Below are 12734 nucleotides of genomic sequence, written 5' to 3'. Positions count from 1 at the left end.
AAATTTAAAAAAAACCAACCAAAAAACCAAAAAGCCCACCACCGTTTATGTGATTTAGTAAAAAATCACATACTGTATTCACAGAAATAGTATCCCCAGTTGACATAAGGTAGACTCACACAGAAGGTAGACTTTATTGCTAACAAATTTGTTGTTTCTATTGCTTTCAAAAGATAATTTAGACAAACATTGCTTCATCTGTTACCTAAATTTTGCATACTTTCAGTAAGCACAAATTAAAAATGAAAATTAAGTAGCACTTAACACACTGTGCCAATGGTTTCAGTAAGTTTTTATTTCATGAGCTACCCTATGGAAAGTCTCTGACCTGTCACCTGGAAACAGAGATTATTGCTCACTTAAAATCTTCATCCTAGAGTCGTAATTTTTGCCTACACAGTTCTTCAGCCTGCAGCTGAAGTGCCATGTGAAGTGCCACACAGTCTGGCACCCCTACTCGTTATTTTCCAATTCTCCATATCCTACACAGGTGTATTACCTACATGCGATGCTAACACTTGGATTTTAGGAACAGATCTTCCCATTTCCAATTGAAGAATACTGATTTTTACATTCTCTCTTAGCTTACTCCAGATTTCCAGAGATGCTTGTCACCTGCCATAATACAGAAATCAGAAAAGTAGAAGGTTGGAAAGATGCGAATCTTCTCATAAACTGTGAGTCTCATAAAATCCTCTCCATTTGTTATTTCACTCAAAGTTGTGTTTCACATCAGGAGAAATATGAAATATATATTTGGGATTCTTGAATCCAATTATTTCCAGCTAACTTGATATTAACTCTATCTTTTTGAAAAGTGATTTATTAGTAGTATGGAAGAAATCAAATACTTGGAATTCAGTCAGTTATTTTGCCAGAAATAAAAGCATGCTTTGGAAGATCATTTAACCTTTGTTACCCATGATCTAACCAAGGCAGTTAATATGCAGCCCTCAGACTTCTGGCAGACGAACTTTTACTAAAGAAACATACCTTTTTCAAGGTATCTTAATCATGACATTCTTCTTTCCTTATCTGTTTTCCCCGTAAAGATTTCATTTCAGTTAACAGTTCACTATTAAGGCTATTGCCTCTTTGAAGGACATGTTCTATGCAATTACAAATTAGGTTCCCGTTTTTTCAGGTTTTTCCAGGTTGTTGCTTAATGAGTAAAGTTGACAGAGGAATCCATTGCTATAATCTTTAATTAGGAAAACCCACATTTTCTGCATGTCTTAGGGTTTAATATTGACATTTGTTAATATAACATTTTGAGTATCTGTGATTGCAATAGAAATTATATCAAAATTACAAGTACAGAGTTTTCTGGCACCTGGTGCTGTAAAGAAGAGGTCAGCAAGCTGTTGCTGTACATAAACATGAGAAGTTTGTGAAGCAGTATGAAGCAGGAACTAAATGCAGGAGTGTCATGCTCAAAAGATGTCTTAGGCAAGTCTTAGGCAAGGAAGTCGATAAGAGAGAAAATAGATGCATATTTAGAAGTGATTTTTAATAGCAATGAAGAATAAGGTTAAAATGTTAAGTGACAGTCTGGACTCAAGACCAGTCCTTACAAATAGGTGAAAACACTATGTCACGCCTTTTTGCTGTTGCAGAGACAAAGGAGATGATGTCGTCTTGTCTAGGATGACAGAAAAAGATAAAATGGAAGCAAATTACAGCAAAGAGCCTTAAATGTCTTTTTCTGGTGGCTAACATGGTAGCAGATATAATGCTCTGTAATTAATTGTCCTGGGAGGCTATTTGACATTATACATAGTGTCCGTCATTAGAGGACCACAAAAAGAGGTTGGACAACACCTTTTATGAATGATGTTCCTTGAAGAAAGTAGATGTATTAACCAACTTCTTCTACCTTTATAATTTTAATATACAGAAAAATCCTTAAAATTGAGTGATAAAAGATGTCGAGAAGGTGTTTATCCAATGCATGTGTTGAATTAATTGGGAAAGTAACAGACCATCATCTAACCATCATCTCTCCAGACTAAACTAGATCTCTTTAAAGCAAAGGATTAGCATATTTCTTTTCCAAAAAAATAGTTTCCTCATAGGCTTCCTTAAAAATTCAACACACTCAAACTGCTAAAGCCTTTCCTTTTTAGTTTGTACAATAAATGTCTGAAGCCATGTACTCATAGGATCCTCAAGGTAAATAATGTGAAGCCATATGTTTACTATAGTGCAGGTTTCAATATTAGGAGAGAAAAGCAGGGTTAGCCGGTAGAGTTTAGCAGAGATTCACTGTGTGTGATAGTATCTGTGTTGGATTTTTTTGGTAAATAAGTGTAAGTAGATTGATTGACAATAAAGGCACCAGTTCTCTGATTCAAGAAAGTGCTTGAAAAAAGATGCTCAGATTTTATTTGGCAGTAGGAGTACGAGTAATGCCATCTAGTTACCTTAACAGATCCTGTGATCCAAGAACGTCAACCAGGCTCTAAAAATTAATTAATATGAATAAAATATTTCTTTTTTCCTTGTATAATGGATGAGCTATCTTAAAATAGTGCAATGTGAATAAACCCCTCTAGCTCAACAGCAAAACGCTCAAGTTGTCATCATGTCTCTGCATATGAGATATGACTGAATCAGTTCTGCTGAATTCAACCGTAATAAAATCATAAGATTGGGAATTTCAGTTACCCCCAAGAAGGGCACCCCAGTATATGCAGAAATATTCATTGTGATAGTGCGCTCCAGGCTTGTTGAAAGGTGTAATTTTGGCTGTTATCCTCAAATACATTCCTAAAATCCTTTTCTGCGGGATGTGTGAAATCCTAGTTTAAGTACCTAATGTATTGTGTAAAGTAAAAGAAAGGGACATTAAGCTCTATAGTAGTATCTGCCAGTGGAACTGATTAGCACCAGTTGAGAGACTGGGCCATGCACTGAGAAAATAATTTCCTGCAAGAAATGTGTCACTGAGCATAACCTAGTATGGGTCATAGGCTTTTAGCTACATGACTCTTCCATGAAAAACAATATATGGGTACTAGCTTTTTATGGTGTATATCAAAACATCTAAATTTGCAAAAAGAACTGGATTTGACTCTTGATGAAAGGATTGTTTTGTAAGAGTGAGGGTAAATTAATTATTAATAGTTAAATAATCAAAATATTAATAATTAAAATAGTAAATACAAGTTTAAATGCATGTTTTCCCAACCTCAGTGAAAAATGATTGCTAGAGGTGCAACAAATTAAAGCACTGCAGAGATAACTGCGATGTCAGGCGTTCCCCCTGCATAATCAGAGGTGATGGTACTATCAATTCCTTGAGCTGCTTCAGCCCCTAAATCTCAGTATGCTGCCAGCCCCAGGTAGCTGTATTTTGTAGTACAAAGTGCTTTTATTTGGGGAATGCTATACTGTGGGACTATGTGAGGGAAAGTCACCTTGATATCCTGCTGAAGGGAAAGAGGAGATTCATTTTTGTTTCCAAGGGATGCCAGAAAGTGCACTATTTCCCCTAAACTGATTTGAAGTCTAGGAGGCACAAGATGAATTTGTGCTATGCAACAGAAGATTCTGTGGAATCTCCTTAGGTAGTGCCAACCTATGCAGGCTTGAGTTCTTGTAATTACATTATGGAGTATCTGGAAGAGATATAAGCTTAAGTCTAAAAGCAGTATAATTATCTTAGCACAGGGCTGTGACTGAACTTCTGCAGCTCTTACTATTATTCCCTGTTCTGGTGCTGTGTTGGATGCTGCTTGCTCAGATGCCCATGGACCACACTTAGTTTGATAAAGACCTGCTCGGGGAGGTTCAATTTTTAAACAGAGTCAAGATTGGTAGATGGTAGGTGCTTTAATAGAGCCTTCTGGTGCTGTAGGGTACGAGGGCACAGAATACGCTGCTTCAGGAAAGGGTCATAATCATTCATAAACTGTTCTCTCAGAGATAGACATTTCTTTTCTGCTGTGTCTAACACCCAATGCAATGTGTTCTTGGTACATTAACGCTAGACGCTATATTAAAGCAAATAGTAATCAAAGACATTGCCTGAGCAATATTTGTAATTACTTTCTCAGTGAATGTTTTGAGAACAAGATTATAGAGCAATTTTTTTTCTTTTTAACTTTCCAGCAAGCACAGTTAGAATAGCTGAACAAAGAAGCAGCAAATTGTTATCGGCAACTCTAGCTTAAAAGATTTAAGGTCTAAGATCTGTTTGTGAATGGTGAAGCCAAGGCCAGCCACTCCTATTTTTCAGTAAGCATTTCTGGTCATATCTTAGTCAATAAGAAGTCAGTTCAGTTTAAGTTTAGACCGGTCTTGCTTCCATAGTTTTCCTGACTACTCAATTTATGGGAATTTTGATTTAGAGAACAATCCAAGAACTAGATATCAACAGTTGATAAGAAAATGCTTCTCTCTGCACTGCATAAAGGCATCATAACTTACACCCTCTTGTTCTTCATTAATATGCAGTTAGACAATTTATATACCACTTTATTCATTAGCATATAAATTGCCACCAATATACTATGTTCCCTGAGCAAAAATAAACCAGTGTGAGGAAAGGAAAAGCTACCACAAAATGCCTAGTATTTTTATATCTATAGCTGCTTCAGTGAATTATAACCCAACAGAGTCAAACTGTTACATTTTGCTTCATTATGCAGAAATGCTGCTGTGATCATTTCCTCACCGCTGTCAATGCCTTACATTTTGAAATATGAAAATATTTTCTGAAACAGAACCATTATTTCCTGTTTGGAAAGCAAGCAAATATTTTTGTAAAATATTCTGAATAAAACTTTAAAATCAAGTTATTATTTGTGTTACAATGTCACTCTAGCTCCAAAGCTAACCCTACAGCAAAGTGATTCTACTCGGACCATGATTATGAATGCAGGGCTGCTCTTTTAATATTGATCTGCAAACTCTTTGTTTACATGTGACACAAAAGTATGTCTATATCCTATTGTCAGTAAGGGATGCCAATATTCCTTATGAAAATGCAGTTTGGACACCTATACTTTGGGCCAGTTTGGTAAGCAAATGAAACAAGTTTTCTACTATCAAAAGACTAGCTTTTCTAGCACATGTGTGCTTAGAATAAGATTTTTGATGTTCTAGTTTGGGACATTAACATATAAGCACATTTGAGTCTTCCTGCAGTGATTTAAGAGGATTTATCTCATCTGATCAACCTGCAAAAGATAAAGTGACCCCTGTTTCAACCATTGCAATGCAAGGTTGATATTCTTAGCTTAATCCACTTCTGAAGACAGACTTGAAATGGGGTGCAAAGCCACGTTCTTAGTGTTCTAGTAGTCGTGTCCTGTGTATGAAGTGAGGCATATGGGAAGGGGCAGTAACATGTAAAGTCACTGCAGCCAGGTTTGATAGACCTTTTAGTGAGGATATCCAATGTCACACAACCTGTGCTCGACTTGGGGCATAAATTCTAAGTTCAGATCAGAATCAGGGACATCAAGACTTCCAGTCATTACACCAAATACCCCTGTGGCCTGTTCCAGCTGTGACATTCCAGTGAAGCCAGAATCATAGAGGAATTTCTCTAGGTGTAATGAGGGGAACTTACTTTTATTGGACCTTCCAAAATAAGAGATATGAACAGTAAGAGCATACTTAATGGAGTTATAGTATTTACCTGCAAAGAAAATTTTCTTCTTTTTTTTTTTTTTTCCCCCTCAGGAAGAGAATTGTAAATTGCATAGCGTGTGGGAAGAAATAGCTTGATATGAACTTGTAAGATGCAATCAGCAGCAGTAAATTTAGTACAGAAGATGGATTTATTTTAGCAATTGCTCTTCAAATCCTTGTTTTGTTTCAAATTGTGTTCCAGATATGTGTCTGTGAACACAGTTAAGCCCACTTGCCTTTCTGATGGAGGGCCTGATCAATTTAATGCCTTCAGGCAACATTATCTGCCAGCTGTCTTATCTATCATATGGTGGGCAGTATGATGTATTTTTTAAAAATACGAGAATGAGCTCTGCATTTCTGGTTCAATGGCAGGATATCACTTGTCCACAGTGAAAATCCACATGTGCTACAACAAATTTTTCATTGATGCGATGCTGCTTTAAATTAGGGAACACATTTCAGGATCATACACATGTATTACATTTTTATTCTTTTCCCAAAGTATTCAGCATATTGCAGAATCTAACACATGCAGGAGTCTAATACTGTCTTTTAGCACATGGTTTATTTGAAATTTGAGGATATTAATTCTTTAAATTCTCCAGGGAGTATATTTATATATTAAAAACTGTCAATATCCATTCTATGAAATTCATTTTGTATACTTATGACTATATTTATTAATGTTCTCAGAGCTCAGTTATCTTTGGGGTTTCCCATTTTTTTGCCATGTGGTACCAAGAAACAGTTCTCAGTCACTTGCAACTGGTATGAAGCACTGAGGCAATCATATAATCTTGCAGTTAAAATAGTATTTGCCAATTGCTAGTTTCCTTAGGACCTGGAAGCTATGTATACTATAGACAACAATGTGTGAGATCTCATGCTAAATTATGAAATGTTCAGGAAAAACACAATGAAACCCATCTTAATATAAATGCTATTGAATTTAGGCAAATAAAATTCAAATCAAAAATCCTTCAAACTTTAGGTCATTAATGTTGATATATCGAGGAATTCTGATGATCTTAGGCATTGTACTGTGGAAAGACTTCTGTAAAGTTTCTATCTAGCTCTGAAAGTTTCTTAAGCTTGTGAAGAATGTTTCAGATTCCAATTTGGGTTTTTATCTAAATTGGTTTGTTACCTTTCCTTCAGGAATACCTATTTGTATTAGGATTAAATACTTGAGTAAGGTATGACTAAGGTATGTGTACATGGTAAATCGGTGGAAGCTTATACACAGCTGTATTATCATTTTCCCACGACAAATACCACACCAAATAAATCTTACTAATTATGCAGAAGATTGTTTCCCTATTGCATCCTAATGATTTACCTCCAGACTCCACTAGGGTGTGTGATCTTTAATGTATAAATATGCTGCTGGCATCCTGGAAGATTTATTGATAGGCTTACTTTATGGAAGATAACACAACCTTCTATTTAAGGCAGTCAGTTTAAAGCAATTATGACCTTCATCTCCATGCAGTTTTGATTCATGTGGACTGTGCTTTCAGTTGTAGGTTATTGGTAACACACAAATAATAATCTACTTATTTCCAAATGGAAACAAAATTTCTGTTGGGATCAGAAGTGTAATAAACTTACTATAAGTATATCTGTATGGTTGACCCAAAGGAACAAAGCAGTCCACTCTGCCACCACCTTTTAAAGATAGGTATTGAAGAGTTCTTATTGCTTTTTATAAAGCAGACAAAACTATTCCTCTTTGCCTTCTTGCACTACACTTGGTCTTTGGCTGCAGAAACTTCATCTGAGCCTGAATGGTGCTAGGAAATTCATATAAGTCTCAGACAAGGCTCATTTGTAATTTCAGTTTTCTATTAAGTAACACTCTGTTGCTTTGGCAAGACCAGTAAACAAATATTTAGGAAACTACCGTAAAGATAGCAGCTTATCAGAAAATAAATCCTTGTTTTTCCAACCTACAAATCAACTCTGAAACTATCACTAATTGCTGGTGAAAAAAACCCCAAACAACCACCCCACTAAGCTTGGAAAGCACCATGTCAAATGTTGTTTTTCCAAAGAGCAGTGCTCAATTTTTCTGCAATGGGAAGAAATAAGTTAGTGATCATATCCTACTCAAATGTAGTAGCTACAATGTTTAATATCAAGCTTTCTTATATGCTGACCGAATCGTTTTAGATGATTAATAAATATTTTGACAGGGATACATATACGGAAATCTGAAAAAGCAGAGACTAAGAAGTCCCTTCCTTGCCTTCATAATGTCCCTGGATTGATTTGGTAATTAAATTTGCTAGAGAAGCAGGAAATGTTGCTTCTTAAATCTTCAAAATATCATCTGGGAAAACTGGAATAGCTGTGTATTTGATTACTGGTATAGTTTTATTTGAGTGGGCATATAGTTGTTTTTTTTTTTTTCTTAGAAAGATGTATTGCATCTAAATGAAGAACACTAACCCCTTGTCGAAAAAAAGTTTCAAATAATCAAAAAAGATCCAAAATCCAATGTGCTTCAAGCACGTTATTTACCAGCCTGTGCAAACTCTGACCTGTTTGGTCTAAACTGTTCCCATCTGGCTTAGCAGAGACATCAGCTCCTCTCCAGGTTGTGCTGAGGGTTTTAGCTGACTGCTGTCTTTTGTGCTAATAAGCACAGAAGTCATTCTGCCTAATGATAGAACTCCGCAACATGAACATCTGTGGAAGCACAAGGTGTCTTGTAAACAGTCTTGCTATCTCCACATGTAGTTCAACAAATTCTTGATGGTGTGATGGTTTCTCTGATAACAGAATTATTTAGCAGGCTTGATCTAAAGCACTGTTGCTCTAACATGGTGTCTTCCTACAAAGGTCTCTTGACTTGTCATCATAACTCTTGCTCTCATTGAAAACAGACACTTCTTAAAAAATATGAAACATACATGATCAGCTATTTTTTGCTCTTTCACTGTACCTGTGAAATTAAAAGGAAGTTGGGCAAACCTTGGCCATTATTGAAGATAATGACCTGAAGCATTTGATTTAATTCTCTGAAACCTTCTGGCAAGCATTACTTTCTTCCTTCTGTGTTTATCAGTATTATGCTTAGGGAAACACAAAAAGACTTACTTGGCTTATATTTTCTTTTATTGTAAAGAGATACAAAATCAGCACGATCCATCATAGTCATTCTGACATAAGTCTATGAGGAAAATGGAAGTGAATTACAACAGAGAATTTGAGAGGCATGCCAAATTAAATGAAAAAAAAATCTTTAAAAAAATCTCACGGGAAAGTAGTCTGTTGAAACACTCTTTAATGTTTGATTCAGAAGTCAGGAGAGTAAGTTCCTTAGAAGGCTAAAGAGACCTGATTGTAAAAGACAGATAAGAAATGGTAGAGGGTAAATTGCTAGGATGCCGGAGGTATTTATGTCACTAAAATTGACCTTTAGCCTGATTTTAAATGTTTTAACTTGTATGTCAGATGAAACGTTACTATGTGTGAGGTAGTTTTGATGCTTGTATATATTAGAGCATAGGCAAATACTAGAAATTAACATAAATATGACAGCTAAGTTTGTAAAAAAGCATGTATACAAAATATACAGAAAATTATTTCTAATTTTGTCAGTAAGCCTGGGCTGGAAGACTTGAACTCAAACTTAAAGGTAGTGCCTGGGTTATGGGCTGGATTACCAAATGTAATTACTGGATGTAAATCTGTGGTACAGGTATTAAAGTCCTAAATACAAAAACTGCCACATGAAAACACAGAAGAGGCAAAAGTACAGTTCGCTTCGTAGGAATATTTAAGTATCTATGAAAATAAAAATGCTGAACTGGGAAGAAGAAATGCCTATTAAAGTCATCTTGTGGCTGGCTACTTGTGCAGCTGGGAATTGCATCCTCAATGAGACACATGCCCAGGTGTTTAGTTGGTGTAACTCGGTATAGTTCCACTGAGGTTTATGTAGCTGGACTGACTTAAATCAGTTTGGATCCAGGCCTGCCGCCATAACGCATCCAGGCCTGCTCGCCACAAAGACAAGCTACTTTCAAATTCAGTGCTGGAAGCCTCTAGAATCCAGCAAACTCCTGAGTACACAGATAGCTGAAGCTCCATGTAGTGCCGCTGCTTAGATTTTGTCCATTTAATAACAGTGGTATAAGTGCTTCATTCAACAATGACTTCCTGTTTCCTTTGAAGTTCTCTGTACCACTTATTGTTCCCAAGACAGCTCTCTAGTATTCAGCTGCCATAATGCTCTCTGAAATTTATTTTGGAGTTGGTATTTTCAAAGTGAAGGGCAGTAAAACTGACTTATTTCTTGTCTCACATGAGTGTGTAAGAAAACTCTTTAGGAGTTGGTGGAGTATATTTGAGGTGCTGAGATAAACTTAGCAAATTGAGTACTTTTTACCCTTGGATTTTAGTAGATTCCACATAATATGGAGGTTTATGTTATATTTTTTATTCTGAATTCTTTTTATGATAAGTCTAGGCTATGCTGACAGAGTTGCAATGTGGGATGTTAGGAGTTAGCAAAAGACAGGTAACATATATGCAATGTTGTGGGAAACAAAGTTCCAGCTTTAAAATGGGTCACAGTGCGAATGGGAACTTATGTTCCTGTAAGTGCAGACTGGCCATTCATGTGTGACTAAATAAATAAATAAACAGATGAACTCACAAGCTACTTTCCAGACAGGTAAGGCTGTCCTATTAAATTATTATTTGAACTGTGCCAACCCACTTTACGGTTACAGTCACTTCTATTTCATCATGTTAACTAAAACTGTAGTTTCAAATGTTCAGTCTTATTCAGACTTCTCTTTTGAGCAAGGCATTCTGTTTGGTACACCACTGTAAGAGGAAGAATTCTTTGTTTCTGCCCTTCTTTTTAATGAAATGATATATCAAGTTGCATGAGTGAAATTCTGTTTCCTTCAACCCTTCTAGAGGTAACAGCAAGGATAATGATTTAATAATGGCACTACTGAACTGTAAAAACTGATCATAATGTCTTCTTGAAATTTAATTGCCAACAAATCCACAACGTCTGCACACCATGGTGGAGAAGGCCAATGGGATCAGCTTAGGTAAAAAGATTAGTGTATTGAGGCAATAGATGTTAACAAGTTTGTCTTCATTTTTTAAATGTTCTTGAGTTGACAAGTGGATTTATATAATGCTAAATTATTCTGTATATTAGATGACAATGCCACATTTTGCAAATAAATTCTCTGAAATGTGAACTGGGTTTGTAATTGTAATTATCTTTATTAATGACCTGCTTGATGAACTAGATTAACATAAGAGAGAACCCTAGCTTTGAGGGAAAGAGCCAGAATTTCTGGCAACAGGTCTGAAGTGATAACCACTTTTGAGACGGTTTGCTGTAGAGGCATTTGCATGTGGGATGATGGCAGCTTCAGTCAATGCACACTGAAATGGGTGCCAACTTTCCATTAAAGTTTTGGGGATTTTAATCAGAGCTGTAGATGCTTCTATGATTTGGTGGATTCACAGCAGAAGATTATAATGGAAGTTCATGAAGTTCAGAGCAAGCCATCATAAAAAAATTTAAACAAATATCCACTTAATGAATTTGTCTAACTTTACAAACAACACTTTATTAGAATTGCAATAAAAATACCAGTTTGTATCCTTTTCTGTTTTAGAGGTGCATTATTAGCTTCTCAAGATTATAGTTTCAGGTAGTTCAATTGTTTCGCAGGAACACTTTTTGTTTTACAAGAACAAAGCTTTCTTGACAGTCTTGTTCAAGACATAATTAGAACAATTAAGCCATTTTAGGTTAACTTCAGCAGCAAAGAAACCCATAAACTTTAATAGAAGCAGGATCAGCTTTGAACTGAGCCTAGGCATATTTTTTTCTTATTCCTTTGAAGACATAAATAAAATAATCTTGCTCACATGGATGGATTTGCTAGTTAATTATCCACAGCATCTGCAGTACAGAATTCAGTCTTATACCATTTAAGGTTTGGCAAGAGAGTTATATGGCTCTGCAATCAGAAGATTGCATCCTTGCTAAAAACACTTCGACATCTGAAATTACCAAGAGCCTGATGCTGGCTTGATTTGATGGACTTATATGTAGGTATCTCTATTGCAAATTGGCTACACATTCAACACCAGTTTATCCATGTCTGTGCTTCCCATTGCAATATGCTTTTGAAAACCTTGAAATTTTTTAAATTCTCACTAGAGGTGTCATCTAATATCCAGAAAAATGTAGAGTTTTTCCTACATTAAAATAGCAAAAATTCTAATACTTGATATGAAGGTTGAATGGCAAACTTACGATTTAGAACTGTACCTCACCAAGGTTTTAGGAGTGTTCAGAAATAAAATTGGAGATTGTCCTGTGTAATAGAGGGTGTCACAATGTCTGGATGGGGTGAAAGTACAAAATGTAAAGATATTTGTAAATGGTATTATTTCCCTCGATATGGACATCTTTTTTCACACTTACATAGGAATATACATAAATCTGACAGGAACTTATCTCTTCTGGTCGTTTGCATAACAGCCCAGAAATGCCTGTATCAGACCTAACAGGAACACTGAATGTCCCATCCACAGCTTTCCTTACCAAATGGTTCCAATGACCAATGCTCCTTTGTTAAAGTTTGTGTGTCATTTCTAGTATAAACATTGTCAATGATTATTTACCAGTTTCTAAATACTTTTTTTTTTTTTTTGAAAGTTGGCTTTAGGACTCTGGTATTTTTTATATTGGTGAAGTGTTTGGTTCATTGCTGCTATGGCTGATATTCAATGTTGAAAGCGCAAAAGGCCCCACTTTGTTAGTATTATCTCTGCAGTCTTATTGGCATACAGGCTACTCAGAAAAGGATGATATTTTTCACCATTTTGGGAAGTGTTACCGTTCCCTGAGGAAATGCAAACATCCCACACTCAGTTACTTTATTCAAGTGTAATTTAAAACCAGCTCTCGAGCATAATGGGATGTTACAGCCAATATTTATTTTTCTTTCATTAGATAAATAGTATTAAATTGCAATCCTCGAGAAAATTGTACAGACTGTATCGCATCTGAATGTGTTTGAGCTTGAATCTAGCTCAGG

The 12734-nt window shown here is 35.8% G+C and overlaps 1 protein-coding gene across 1 annotated transcript in view; it reads left to right on the top strand.

Moving 5' to 3' along the window:
• The first annotated feature begins 591 nt into the window (after positions 1–591).
• TMEM132D (transmembrane protein 132D) overlaps positions 592–12734 on the top strand; it is a 297592-nt gene continuing 285449 nt past the window's right edge. Inside the window, exon 1 of the mRNA XM_014960817.1 lies at positions 592–677. The gene's annotated coding sequence lies outside the window, so the exon portion shown is untranslated. The remainder of the gene's footprint in view (positions 678–12734) is intronic.

This window comes from Calidris pugnax, unplaced genomic scaffold (genome assembly GCF_001431845.1).
Source record: "Calidris pugnax isolate Ruff unplaced genomic scaffold, ASM143184v1 scaffold32, whole genome shotgun sequence".
NCBI classification, from domain to species: Eukaryota; Metazoa; Chordata; class Aves; order Charadriiformes; family Scolopacidae; genus Calidris; species Calidris pugnax.
This window is presented reverse-complemented; position numbering and strand designations above follow the sequence as displayed.